General features: G+C 44.5%; 1 long non-coding RNA gene across 1 annotated transcript; it reads left to right on the forward strand.

Annotated features, from left to right (window-relative positions):
* Window positions 1-11,957: 11,957 nt before the first annotated feature.
* On the forward strand, window positions 11,958-12,963 carry LOC306917325. Its single transcript, XR_013789145.1, has 3 exons — window positions 11,958-12,247; window positions 12,560-12,825; window positions 12,861-12,963. It is a non-coding gene; the product is annotated as an uncharacterized lncRNA (long non-coding RNA).
* The last annotated feature ends 2,263 nt before the right edge of the window (window positions 12,964-15,226 follow it).

Consider the following 15,226-nt stretch of genomic DNA (forward strand, 5'->3'; position numbering starts at 1 on the left):
CATACTGTGACAAATATAAATCCCTTGTTTAAATGTAAAGTCTGAAATGAGTATACAGCAAAAGTAATGTTTCAAACAAGTACATTTATATTTCTGTTTGATTAAAAGTCCTATAGTTTTTGTCATCTAAAACTAAGAAAAGAGAGATGACAATAACTGGTATGCAATGAATGACATTACTAAGGCAAACTAAACATCTTGTTTGCTCAATGAAAGTAAATGTGGGTAAATGTTCCCACAGATGGTTTTAAACAATAGTCTAAAATCTCAGTTTAGTCATCATGAACCCTGATCATCAGGGGGTATATCTGTAGATTCAGTCATTCTGGCAGGGGTAGAGGTGTCTGATGAGGATTTTCATCCCTTGACCTGTCACCTCTCCCTTCAACCTTAAATACAACCTCCAAATTCATATTAGTGTGAAAAGCCGAGTGGCGCAAGAGAAAAGCAGAGGTTTCACAAGCTGAAGGTGGTGGGTTTGAATCTTGCTCAGGGTAAACCTTCAATTTCTGGCTTTTTAAGGCCAAGAGTGCCGAGGAGGCCCGCCTCCCTCCTCATGCTCTCTTTTGGCTCCGGTGGAGGAGGGAGGAGCATTGGGGGAACGCCTCCAGGGGGAGGATCTTTTTAGGAGCACGCCTCTAGAGGGATGATCCTTTTTTGGGAGCCCGCCTCCATGGGGAGGAGCTTAATTCATTTACATATTATGCAAAGCAGTATTTTTTATTTAATGATTTCTCATTAGGTTGAGTTGTTGCTATTTATTTTAGGTTTTTATAGCTTCCTACCACCAGTTTATGTTGAGTTGGGGGTTTTTTTTAGGTTTGAGTGTTCTTGTTTTTAGTTGGCTTTTTGTTTTTAGGTTTGAGGGTTTTTGTTTTTAGTTGGCATTTTAGTTTTGTTTGAGGTTTGAACCTATGACGTTAGGTTTATGAAGCCTAGTATTTATCTATTGAGCCACACTGGCATGTAAGCTATAATCGGGAATGTAATACTTAACCCACATTCTAGAATTTATATGGACAGTGAAAATGTGAGATTTGAACACTATACCCTCGGTTTCTAAGTTCCAGATTTATCTCTTGAGCCACACTGGGATGCTAGATGTATCGGCGAACGTCTTACTTAACCCATCCTTTCAGAAATTAGATCGACAGTGAAAATGAGAGGTTTGAACACTGCACCTCTGGTTTCTAAGTTCCAGGTTTATCTTTTGAGGCATACTGGCATGTTGGATATGTTGGTGAACGTCTTACTTAACCCACCTTTCAGAAATTAGCTGGACAGTGAAAATGTGAGGTTTGAACACTGCACCTCTGGTTTCTAAGTTCCAGATTTATCTTTTGAGCCACACGGGCATGTTAGATATATTGGCGAACGTCTTACTTAACCCACCTTTCAAAAATTAAATGGACAGTGAAAATGTGAGGTTTGAACCCTGCACCTCTGGTTTCTAAGTTCCAGGTTTATCTCTTGAGCCACACTGGCATGTTAGATATATCTGCGAACGTCTTACTTAACCCACCTATCAGTATTTAGATGGACATTGAAAATGTGAGGTTTGAACACTACACCTTCAGCTTATAAATTCCAGGCTCATCTCCTGAGCCACACTGGCATGTCAGATGTATTGGAGAACGTCTTACTTAACCCACCTTCCACAATTTAGATGGACAGTAAGAATGTTGTTCAGGAGAATTGAACTCTAATCTTCAGTTTATAAACCCCCCGGTTTATCGCCTAAACTACACTGGCATGAGCAGGGCCGGATTTACTGTTGGGCTAGGGTGGGCAACTGTACTTCGACCGACAACAAACAATATTGATCTATAAGCTAACAACATGGAGTTATCCTTCATTTGTTTCAAAGTGTTTCCCTTTTTTAACTTCCATCAGTTTGCTTGCAGTTTTAAGTGTTTAAGCTTTGGAACCAGTACTTTTAACACAAGTTTTGTAGTTATTTTAGTTGTTGTTGATTGAGTTGAGAACCTAGAACCTTCAGTTTGAGTTCATAAACCTTTTTTTATTGAGTTGCTTTTGTGTTTTGAACCCAGAATCTTCAGTTTAGAAACCTTTTATTATTGAGTTGCTTTTGAGCTTTGAACATAGAACCTTAGAACTTTCAGTTTAGAAACCCCTGACATTTGTTCTTGTGCCACGCTGGCACAGAAAATACATGTGAGAACGAGCTACTTAACCTCGAAAGATGTCATTTCTGTATTTGAAACAAATGACGGAAATGACGGAAGGGCTGCACTGCAGCACCATAGTTCATACTTGTTTTGTGTACAGGACAATCCTCAAACAAATTAAGCAGCTTAGTTCCCAGAATCCAAAGGGATCAAAGTCAAAGTCAAAGGCTTGCAAACAGAAGGTTCTGGGTTAAAAACCAGCAAGTACTTTCTTCAACATATAGCTGGCTATTTTACCTTTATCTAATCTTTCACTGAGGAACATGCAAGAGAACAGATAAAGTATGAACAATGGTGGTTTGGTTGTGAAGACTGAAGATACAGGCCTTTGGACAGTGAAAATGAGAGGTTTGAACACTACACCCTTGGTTTCTAAGTTCCAGATTTATCTCTTGAGGCACACTGGGATGTTGGATATATCAGCGAACGTCTTACTTAACCCACCTTTCAGAATGTAGATGGACAGTGAAAATGTGAGGTTTGAACACTGCATCCTCTTGCACGCTCTTCAGTGAAAGATAGATAAAGATGCAAGAGTAGGGTAAAAGTTGGAAAGAGGTCATTGCTGGATTTGAACGAGGAACCTTCTGATTATAAGGCAGATATCTTAACCACTATTCCACTGTGGTTAATACTGAAAGTGCTCTAAAAAAGGTTTATGAACTCAAACTGAAGGTTCAAGGTTCTAAACTCAAAAGCAACTCAATCAACAACAACTAAAATAACTACAAAACTTGTGTTAAAAGTACTGGTTCCAAAGCTTAAACAATTAAAACTGCAATCAAACTGATGGAAGTTAAAAAAGGGAAACACTTTGAAACAAATGAAGGATAACTCCATGTTGTTAGCTTATAGATCAATATTGTTTGTTGTCGGTCGAAGTACAGTTGCCCACCCTAGCCCAACAGTAAATCCGGCCCTGCTCATGCCAGTGTAGTTTAGGCGATAAACCGGGGGGTTTATAAACTGAAGATTAGAGTTCAATTCTCCTGAACAACATTCTTACTGTCCATCTAAATTGTGGAAGGTGGGTTAAGTAAGACCTGGAATTTAGAAGCTGAAGGTGTAGTGTTCAAACCTCACATTTGTAATGTCCATCTAAATACTGATAGGTGGGTTAAGTAAGACGTTCGCAGATATATCTAACATGCCAGTGTGGCTCAAGAGATAAACCTGGAACTTAGAAACCGGAGGTGCAGGGTTCAAACCTCACATTTTCACTGTCCATTTAATTTCTGAAAGGTGGGTTAAGTAAGACGTTCGCCAATATATCTAACATGCCAGTGTGGCTCAAAAGATAAACCTGCAACTTAGAAACCAGAGGTGCAGTGTTCAAACCTCACATTTTCACTGTCCAGCTAATTTCTGAAAGGTGGGTTAAGTAAGACGTTCGCCAATATATCCAACATGCCAGTGTTGCTCAAAAGATAAACCTGGAACTTGGAAACCGGTGGTGCAGGGTTCAAACCTCACATTTTCACTGTCCATCTAAATTCTAGAATGTGGGTTAAGTATTACATTCCCGATTATAGACACCTCTACCCCTGCCAGAATGACTGAATCTACAGATATACCCCCTGATGATCAGGGTTCATGATGACTAAACTGAGATTTTAGACTATTGTTTAAAACCATCTGTGGGAACATTTACCCACATTTACTCTTTCATTGAGCAAACAAGGTCAGGGGACCTTAGTATAATTGCCTTATTTGAATCTGAATCCAACATATAAAAAACATATTTGTGATTTTTGTTCGTTTAATTTGATTCCAGCAAACAGAAATTTGCTAGTTTTTCCTTTTTTTGTTCAGAATTGAAAAATGGGAAAACGCTAAACGAAAAATAACAAAAACTGGTCAAGGGACCTTAGTATAATTCTGTTTGAGTCCAGCAAACAGAAATTTGCTATTTTTTTCCTTTTTTTGTTCAGATTTGAAAAATGTGAAAACTCGAAGCCAAAACCCAGCTTTTAAAAGCTGCCTCAAAGTTGAGTTTTCAGGAGAAAAAAAGCACGTAAAAAAAAGCTGTTCATTCCAAGCTTCAAAACGAAAAAGCTGGTATACATAGAGATAACATGGGAGAACGAAGCAAGAAGCTGCTTGATTATGCCTTTGGTTTTTTTGCACTACTGATTGTTACCCGTTTCCTTTCTTGTCAGTTAAAATTATCATTCATCATCACTTCCATCTTGTCCATCACCTAACCCTAACCCTAACCCTAACCCTAGTTGTCTGGTACCAGATTGGATACCATATGGTACCAGAACAAAACCAACAAAAAAGCAGTTGAATTGTCTGGAACCAGTGGCGCAGTGTGTTAGGACACTGCCACTATGATCGGGAGATGGTGAGTTCAAACCCCACTTAAGTTTTTACTTTCAAGACCGATTTCAGAAGAAGAAAACCAACAAAAAAGCAGTTGAGTTGTCTGGAACCAGTGGCGCAGTGTGTTAGGACGCTGCCACATGATCGGGAGATGGTGAGTTCAAACCCCACTCAAGTCTTTACGTTCAAGACCGATTTCAGAAGAAGAAAACCAACGACCTATCAACCAACACATTCAAAGGCATATCCATCCCATTAATCCATTTTCTTATCAAGTTGAAGGCATCCCGGATTTTGTTGCGGGTGGGTTGGGTGTTTCACGGTTTCTCATCAACTCCATGTTAAATCACACAATTACCCCCCAACGGACACTAGCCCTAACCCTAACACTAACCCTAACCCTAACCCTAGTTACCAGATTGGTTACCATATGGTACCAGAAGAAAACCAACAAAAAAGCAGTTGAATTGTCTGGAACCAGTGGCGCAGTGTGTTAGGACGCTGCCACATGATCGGGAGATGGTGAGTTCAAACCCCACTCAAGTCTTTACTTTCAAGACCGATTTCAGAAGAAGAAAACCAACGACCTATCAACCAACACATTCAAAGGCATATCCATCCCATTAATCCATTTTCTTATCAAGTTGAAGGCATCCCGGATTTTGTTGCGGGTGGGTTGGGTGTTTCACGGTTTCTCATCAACTCCATGTTAAATCACACAATTACCCCCCAACGGACACTAGCCCTAACCCTAACCCTAACCCTAACCCTAACCCTAACCCTAACCCTAGTTGTTACCAGATTGGTTACCATATGGTACCAGAAGAAAACCAACAAAAAAGCAGTTGAATTGTCTGGAACCAGTGGGGCAGTGTGTTAGGAAGCTGCCACATGATCGGGAGATGGTGAGTTCAAACCCCGCTCAAGTCTTTACTTTCAAGACAGATTTCAGAAGAAGAAAACCAACGACCTATCAACCAACACATTCAAAGGCATATCCATCCCATTAATCCATTTTCTTATCAAGTTGAAGGCATCCCGGATTTTGTTGAGGGTGGGTTGGGTGTTTCACGGTTTCTCATCAACTCCATGTTAAATCACACAATTACCCCCCAACGGACACTAGCCCTAACCCTAACCCTAACCCTAACCCTAGTTGTTACCAGATTGGTTACCATATGGTACCAGAAGAAAACCAACAAAAAAGCAGGGTGAATGGTCTGGACCCAGTGGCACAGTGTGTTAGGACGCTGCCACATGATCGGGAGATGGTGAGTTCAAACCCCACTCAAGTCTTTACTTTCAAGACCGATTTCAGAAGAAGAAAACCAACGACCTATCAACCAACACATTCAAAGGCATATCCATCCCATTAATCCATTTTCTTATCAAGTTGAAGGCATCCCGGATTTTGTTGCGGGTGGGTTGGGTGTTTCACGGTTTCTCATCAACTCCATGTTAAATCACACAATTACCCCCCAACGGACACTAGCCCTAACCCTAACCCTAACCCTAACCCTAACCCTAGTTGTTACCAGATTGGTTACCATATGGTACCAGAAGAAAACCAACAAAAAAGCAGGGTGAATGGTCTGGACCCAGTGGCACAGTGTGTTAGGACGCTGCCACAAGATCGGGAGATGGTGAGTTCAAACCCCACTCAAGTCTTTACTTTCAAGACCGATTTCAGAAGAAGAAAACCAACAAAAAATCAGTGTGAATTGTCTGGACCCAGTGGCTCAGTGGGTTAGGACGCTGCCACATGATCAGGAGATGGTGGGTTCAAACCGCACTCAAGTTCAAACCAAAAAAATAAGTTCCAGGGTGCAATCCCGCGCTAGTCTTTACTGTCTTTACTGCTTTCCACACTGACATCAAGTAGCACAGAAAAGCTGTGTTGTAGTAACCATCAGTTAGCTCAGTGTGATGAGAGGCTGTCCTTGGGAGCCACAGGTCCAGGGTTCAAATCCCACATTAGTCATAATTGTGACACTTTGCTTTGCAAACTGATTTCCAGAAGGACAACTTTAAAGCAGCCCAGAAATTCACCATGATTGTGTGCCGGTAAGTGGCCCAGCGGATAAGTCAGATGATATCCGTAGTATACCTAGTAGAAGTGTGCCGGTTCAAACCCGACATACTCCTAGTAGGCAGTGATGGTTCAAATCACTGACACCTAGAATAGGAGTGGCCCAGTGGATAAATCAGATGATATCCGTAGACTACCTAATAGAAGTATGCCGGCCGACATACTCCTAGTAGGATGGTGCTAGTTCAAATCACCAACACCTACAGTAAGTAGGAGTGTGTGCAGTTAAGTAGCCTGGTGGATAAATCAGATAATATCCATAGAATACCTGGTAGAAGTCTGCCGGTTCAAACCCGACATAGGATGGTTCAAATCACCATCACCTAGTAGGTAGGACAGTGTGCCGTTAATTGGCCCGGTGGATAAATCAGATAATATCCATAGAATACCTTGTGGGATGGTGCTGGTTCAAATCACCATCACCTAGAGTAGGTAGGACTGTGTGCCGTTAATTGGCCCGGTGGATAAATCAGATAATATCCGTAGAATACCTAGTGGGATGGTGCTGGTTCAAATCACCATCACCTAGAGTAGGTAGGACCGTGTGCCGTTAATTGGCCCGGTGGATAATTCAGATAATTGCTGTAGAATACCTAGTAGGATGGTGCTGGTTCAAATCACCATCACCTAGAGTAGGTAGGTGGTCAGGTAAGAGTATGTACGGGCAGAGTAGGTTGAGGTGTAGATAGGGGGAGAGTAGGCGAGGGTTGGTCAGTTAGGGGGAGGAGTAGGTGAGGGGGGTAAGGTAGGGGGAGATTAGGCGAGGGGGTGGGCCAGGCAGGGGGAGAGTAGGCGAGGGGGGCCAGGCAGGGGGAGAGTAGGAGAGGAGGGAGGCCAGGCAAGGGGAGAGTAGGAGAGGGGGGAGGCCAGGCAGGGGGAGGCCAGGCAGGGGGAGAGTAGGAGAGGAGGGAGGCCAGGAAGGGGGATAGTAGGAGAGGATGGAGGCCAGGCAGGTGGAGAGTATGAGAGGGGTGAGGCCAGGCAGGGGGAGAGTAGGCGAGGGGGAGGCCAGGCAGGGGGAGAGTAGGCGAGGAGGGAGGCCAGGCAGGGGGAGAGTAGGAGAGGAGGGAGGCCAGGCAGGGGGAGAGTAGGAGAGGGGGGAGGCCAGGCAGGGGGAGAGTAGGAGAGGAGAGAGGCCGGGGAGAGTAGGAGAGGGGGGAGGCCAGGCAGGGGGAGAGTAGGAGAGGAGGGAGGCCAGGCAGAGGAAGAGTAGGTGTGAGGGGCCAGGCAGTAGGAGGGAGGCCAGGCAGGGGTGTTCCTGACTTTTTTTTTTATAATTACTAAATAAGTTAAAAAAAAATATTTTATTATATTTTTTTTATTTTTTCTAAAATTATTTAAAATAAATAAATAGGAAGAGCCCCCCTGCCTACTCTCCCCCTGCCTGGCCTCCCCCCTCTCCTACTCTCCCCTGGCCTCCCTCCTCTCCCCCTGCCTGGCCCCCCTCACCTACTCTCCCCCTGCCTGGCCTCCCTCCTCTCCTACTCTCCCCCTGCCTGGCCTCTCCCCTCTCCCCCTGCCTGGCCTCCCTCCTCTCCTACTCTCCCCTGGCCTCCCTCCTCTCCTACTCTCCCCCTCTCCTACTCTCCCCCTGCCTGGCCTCCCTCCTCTCCTACTCTCCCCTGGCCTCCCTCCTCTCCTACTCTCCCCCTGCCTGGCCTCTCCCCTCTCCCCCTGCCTGGCCTCCCTCCTCTCCTACTCTCCCCTGGCCTCCCTCCTCTCCTACTCTCCCCCTCTCCTACTCTCCCCCTGCCTGGCCTCCCCCCTCTCCCCCTGCCTGGCCTCTCCCCTCTCCTACTCTCCCCTGCCTGGCCTCCCTCCTACTCTCCCCCTGCCTGGCCCCCCTCGCCTACTCTCCCCCTGCCTGCCACCCCCTCGCCTACTCTTCCCCTGCCTGGCACACGGTCCTACCTACTCTAGGTGATGGTGATTTGAACCAGCACCATCCCACTAGGTATTCTACGGATATTATCTGATTTAACCACCGGGCCAATTAACGGCACACGGTCCTACCTACTCTAGGTGATGGTGATTTGAACCAGCACCATCCCACAAGGTATTCTATGGATATTATCTGATTTATCCACCGGGCCAATTAACGGCACACGGTCCTACCTACTCTAGGTGATGGTGATTTGAACCAGCACCATCCCACTAGGTATTCTACGGATATTATCTGATTTAACCACCGGGCCAATTAACGGCACACGGTCCTACCTACTCTAGGTGATGGTGATTTGAACCAGCACCATCCCACTAGGTATTCTATGGATATTATCTGATTTATCCACCAGGCCACTTAACTGCACACACTCCTACTTACTGTAGGTGTTGGTGATTTGAACTAGCACCATCCTAGTAGGAGTATGTCGGCCGGCATACTTCTACTAGGTATTCTACGGATATCATCTGATTTATCCACAGGGCCACTCCTACTCTAGGTGTCAGTGATTTGAACCATCACCGCCTACTAGGAGTATGTCGGGTTTGAACCGGCACACTTCTACTAGGTATACTACGGATATCATCTGACTTATCCGCTGGGCCACTTACCGGCACACAATCATGGTCAATTTCTGGGCTGCTTTAAAGTTGTCCTTCAGGAAATCAGTGTGCAAAGCAAAGTGTCACAGTTATGCCTAATGTGGGATTTGAACCCTGGACGTGTGGCTCCCAAGGACAGCCTCTCATCACACTGAGCTAACTGATGGTTTCTACAACACAGCTTTTCTGTGCTACTTGATGTCAGTGTGGAAAGCAAAGTGTCACAGTAAAGACTGGGGTGGGATTGCACCCTGGACCTTTATCTTTATTTTTTTGTTTGAACTTGAGTGGGGTTTGAACCCACCATCTCCTGATCATGTGGCAGCGTCCTAACACACTGAGCCACTGGGTCCAGACAATTCACACTGCTTTTTTGTTAGTTTTCTTCTTCTGAAATCGGTTTTGAAAGTAAAGACTTGAGTGGGGTTTGAACTCACCATCTCCCGATCATGTGGCAGCGTCCTAACACACTGCGCCACTGGTTCCAGACAATTCAACTACTTTTTTGTTGGTTTTCTTCTTCTGAAATCGGTCTTGAAATTAAAGACTTGAGTGGGGTTTGAACTCACCATCTCCCGATCATTTGGCAGCGTCCTAACACACTGCGCCACTGGTTCCAGACAATAATTCAACTGCTTTTTTGTTGGTTTTCTTCTTCTGAAATCGGTCTTGAAAGTAAAGACTTGAGTGGGGTTTGAACTCACCATCTCCCGATCATGTGGGAGGGTTCTATCACACTGCGCCACTGGTTCCAGACAATTCACACTGCTTTTTTGTTGGTTTTCTTCATCTGAAATCGGTCTTGAAAGTAAAGACTTCAGTGGGGTTTGAACTCACCATCTCCCGATCATGTGACATAACACACTGTGACATCTTTTTGCATGTTTGAGAAGTTAGTGCAGGTCATGTGGCTTAAGTTTATCTAGTTTCTCAAACAGTGCTGTATTATAAAATATGGCTTCCAAGTTTATCTAGTTTCTCGAGGACCACGGTTCATCTTTATATCTTAATTCTGAGAAAATGCCTCTAACACTCATGGCATGCAGCATGTCAAACCAATGATCAACTATAGGCTGAGCACAGTAGGCCTACCTGTGAACTGCATTCTGTTTTGAGCAATTGTAGCTGTAGTGACTACATTATTTAAATGGAATCCAACCACTTCCATTTCATGTATTTATATTGCAACAAACACCAATCAAGAATTAAGTTCACAAATTGTGAACATTGTATACATAACCATGGCAGAGTAAGAACAGCTCAGTAAATTTGACTATATGCCACCTTGGGAGTTTCACCTAAGAAATCCATTAAAAGTCCTAGGTAAGGTAACCACAATGAATAACACCACAACACAGGTTCACATAAGAAAGGGATCACAGTTGTGCTTCTCAAGTTGACAAAAGTGCATTTATTTTAAACCAAAAAGCACATTCAGCTCAGGCACTGTCCAAATGGAAGTTACTGGTAGTTTATTCATCAGAATCACATTTTTTTTTAAAATGTAAAACCAGTCAGACTGTAGGGGAGAAGAGAGAGAGAAGTGTTAGTATGGTGAGGTTTCAAACAAACCACTCAAGCCAAAAGGGAAACACTGCAAAACCAGCTTAAACACTAGACTAGACTTTATACAGACACCATGCAGTGGATAGAAGCTGGGTCCAAGTCAAGAGCCCTCCTCAGTCTCCTCCAACTCGATCTGGTTCACACAATAAATCATTAAAAACTAGTGGCAGTTGTTGAAACAAGCAGTTTCCTACTTTGCTCAGCCAGTGCAAACAAAGAAATACCAAACAGGAAAGACAAAATGGCCACGATGGCTTTATAGGGGGCTAATCAGTGACTGCTTACACCTGAGTAATTGACCTATAGCTAAGCCCCTCCCAAACTGCTATGGTCCAATCACAGCTAAGCATAACATGGGTTAGACAAACCTCTCCACCACACACATATTTTTCCAGTGCATGTGGCAGGCCTTTTTGACGGATTTGGAAGAGATTTTGAAGGTCTAGTTCCAAAAATGAACCAGTATTTAATGTCTACAAAATCACACCCGTGTGAAGTGAGTGGTGCAAGGTGCCGGCCCGATTCCGGCGAGCCACCCCGCGTCCGAAACGGTTGAGAAATGACAGTTAGCGTGTGGGGGTCCCTCTACTGTACCCTGTACTGTACTGTACTGGCACACCCGAAATCACCATATATACAGTTAATATGTGCGTGTGTTTTTGTGTGTGTGTTAGGTTGCGCACAGGTGGTGAAAAACAACCATGCTGTTTTCGTGCTCAGACGCACCCAGCCACCCACCCACACACATAGCTCCGTAAGGGAGTGGTTGCACCACTCAAAAAGTGGGAGTGTCTAAGAGGCAGAGAGCGGGGCTTAGCTAAAGGTAAATTGGGTCCGTGGAATCACTGAATCATTACTGTGGTGTTAGTGTTGCTTGTCAGCACCAGCCCCTTCCAAGCTGCTATAGCACCGGACATGTGTCTGTGGTTTGTATGCACAAGGTTCTTATAGTTTGATACCAGTGGTTTTAAAATGTTCTGACTGACAAAAAAGCATGATTTTCATATATTTTTTAAACATTGAAAACCATGAAAAACAACATACAGTAGGCTACTATATTATGTTGTTGAAAAGCTTGATTTTCATAATTTTTTTATTCGCCAAAAAACATGAAAAACGACACACTATAGTGTGTCACCGAAAATTGATTTTCATCTCGTTTTTTTGCAAAAACCATGTGTATCTAGGGGCAAAGACCCGTAACATATTTAAAGGATGACAACCGCTTTGCAAAAAAAAAATGAATTTAAAGGTTACATGAAAAATGACTGAAATGTTCAATGATTCAAAGCTTAAATTAGGCTAACAATAACAAAGGATGATAGATATACTACAACTAAATTAAACAGTTCCTTTCCAAAGGAATAATAATCAAAGCATAATTAAATGTCACTGTTGGAGTAGGATGGGTTTGGGGAAAGGAGGAATCGATTCTCCGCTCACACAAGCACAATGTGGTTGTTTCCCCACCGGCTTTCATGTACAGAATGGCTTTTATTGACCTTATGCAGACCGCGGCCATCTTGCCAGCAAGGTGCTAGCCTCGGAAACCCAGACGTTTTTATTTCTAGGGAGAAAAAGAAAGTCTGGGTCCGAGTCCACTTCAATTCGGCATAGAGTAGCGCAAACATCGCTCACTCTCTGCTGATTTCTGATCGTCTGCACCTTTGTTAAATTGACACACACGCACACATGTACACACACACACTCCTCTCTCTCTCTGTCGCTCTAAGTAATTAGTCTCATGTCACGCAGCTGCGCATAGTTATTCCCGTATTCCTCCCGGCGGATCCTGCCGGGAGCTGCCTATGCCATAAAAAGCATAGGTGAGTTCCAGGCTAGCAAGGTGCTAACTAGTCTAGTTAGCACCTTGCTGGCAACTTTACAGTTTGATAATTCAAGCTTTCCGTACAGCTGCAATATTGGTGAGTTTGACGTTGTTTAATACAATTAGATAGGACTTTTCTGTGTGGATGAATGGGCTGTCAATGGGAAGTTGCACCTAGTTAGCACCTTGCTGGCAAGATGGCAGCGGTGTGACGCGCTGGGCCTGCCAGCCTGACGTTGTCATGGAGATGAGGTGAGCCACCAATCCGTGAAGCGTGCACTGGCGTGCACTAGCTTCTCGCCCTCAGGTGTAGATGTAGATTCTATATGAACAATGTGCCCCAGACAATGAAGACTATAACAGAACACATCTTCAAAAGTCAACCTACTGCAGCAAAAACAGTGTTCAGTACTGACACTTAACCGTCTGCCTGCCGCCATTCATTAATCCCTCGATTGCGTATTGCCAAGGTTTTATCGCGCGTAACACTTACTTTGAAGATCCAAATATCCGTAATCGCATTGTTCCTGTGAAAAGCTGCTGTGTGTGGTATCATGACCGGTTGTTGTTGTCTCGCTCGGCGGTGGAAAAAGCTGACCGCGAGTATCACAGCGCCTGCTACAGGCCGTTGAAAACGCTTGTCTGGGACAAAGCGTCCTCTGCAATGTCGCTTCTGTGAGATAAAGCCGTCTGAAACCAGAGCCGGCAATGTAAGTGGATGCGCGCGCATTTTCAAAATGGCCGCGCCCATTGTGTCAGAAGCATAACAAAGCTAACTGACGGTAGATTTCGATACGATCGTATTAAAACATGCATTAATTAATACATCGCTGTTAAAACGGCTTTTCCGTTTGTGGCAGGCCACAAGATTCTACGTTTTAAAATTCCTATGTTCCCGGCAGGCCTCGTGTTAAGTTGACTGACTTCATTCCCCAAAATCAGCTGAGAGGGATCGTAGAGGTTGTGTTGAGTGCTTCATTAATGGTCTGAATGTTCGCCGACCTGCAGATTGGAAAGGTTTCCTCACAAATGATGACGTCACTCGTACATCTACTTCTCGAGCACTGGAGCTCTCCAGATATGATGGAAGAGTCATCCGACGGCCCATCATCTTCATTGAGGGTTGGTCAAGCTTTCAGGATAGAAGCTCACGCTGTAGTGATTTCAAAAGCACTTCTACCTGATCTTAGTTCAAAACATGAATAAACTGATGTGAGGGTTAATTATGGTTAGGGTTATTGATCTACATCAATCATATCCAAGCTGATTAACATCAACCAGTTGGCTGAAGATTAGCATATTTCAGCTCTGCTGGCCTTACCTTGCATGCCTTCACTGGTGCTGACTGCAAACTAAGAAATGAGAAATTCCATCACCTCTTGACCATGCGGGGTTCATCTGAACTCAGAAAATGGTAAACTAGGGCCTCTATGGTTCGAAGGTGACGTCATTCCCAAAGCCCTCATTGATGTATTGTCTGAAGACGGGACAGACGAGGATGACCTAGAAGAAAATCAATGATGATGATGAAGAGGAGGACGATGAATATGATGATTAAACCTAAAGTAGTTGATGATATGGTGGTGAATTTAAGGTGTACATGTTGGCGTGGCAATAATTTTGTTACAAGTTATTTGACACCAATGCCTGGTTTTGTTAACCTGACTCCGCCAGATGGGGCAGCAGAGAGTACACTGGGTTCCCCCCTCCTGCTCCCATCTGGGAACTCTCGCCTCTAGCTGCTGCTGATTGACCAGGCCGTTTTGTGGCCGGGCATCAAGTCTGCCTGAGAGTTCCCAGATGGGAGCAGGAGGGGGGAACCCAGTGTACTCTCTGCTGCCCCATCTGGCGGAGTCAGGTTATGGTTTTGTGTGTTCTGCCCGTGATGTCGTGTGTGGCCAAGTCTGGACTTTTTATGATGAAAATTGATCCGTACAAACTTTCAGGCCAAGTCAGCTTGGCTCTGGTAAATGCCTTGAGCGTTCGGCAAATATAGAACGCGCTCTGTCACCTCACACATGCACAGTATACAATACAATACAATACGTTATATATATATAGGTTTCACATTTTCCCCTCAATGTCCCTTCCCGCACTGGAAAAGGACCATGGATGAAATGAAACAGAGTTAGGTTCGTAGATCTTCACAATAAATAAATTATACGTAGCCTGCGGAGTTAGTTCAGTCAGATATACTCGAGGGGTTTCATGCCGTGCTCAAGGGCGCATACATATACTCAAGGGGTTAATATCCTAGCCTGGATAATAAGCCAGACCGAATCAGCCGTTGGCAAAAAAGAAATTGCCTGCCGGCGGATTACGGTCTGGAGAGGCTCAATTGTACGCCCATTTCCTACACCAGAGAACTGGTGTGGCCAATCGGGACACGGTATGCAATATGGGCGGGCTTTGGTACAGTGACGTTCAATGCTTGAGACCTTTGACTGACAGTAGCTCTGACCAATTGCGTCAAAGAGAAAATGTTTGAACCCGCCCCCCGGGAAACAAGATCCATACACAGCATCTCCAGACTCAAATACCACACGACAGTGTGATTTGAGTCTGGCTTATTAGCCAGGCTATTAATATCCCACATGTCATTCGCTGATGCGGCAGTCAGCTGACCAATTGGGCGGGCTACTTAAGCTCACAAGACCGCATGCTCTTCCCTGCCTTCCTTCTGCT

This window comes from Electrona antarctica (genome assembly GCF_951216825.1).
Source record: "Electrona antarctica genome assembly, chromosome: 24".
In the NCBI taxonomy this organism is placed as follows: Eukaryota; Metazoa; Chordata; class Actinopteri; order Myctophiformes; family Myctophidae; genus Electrona; species Electrona antarctica.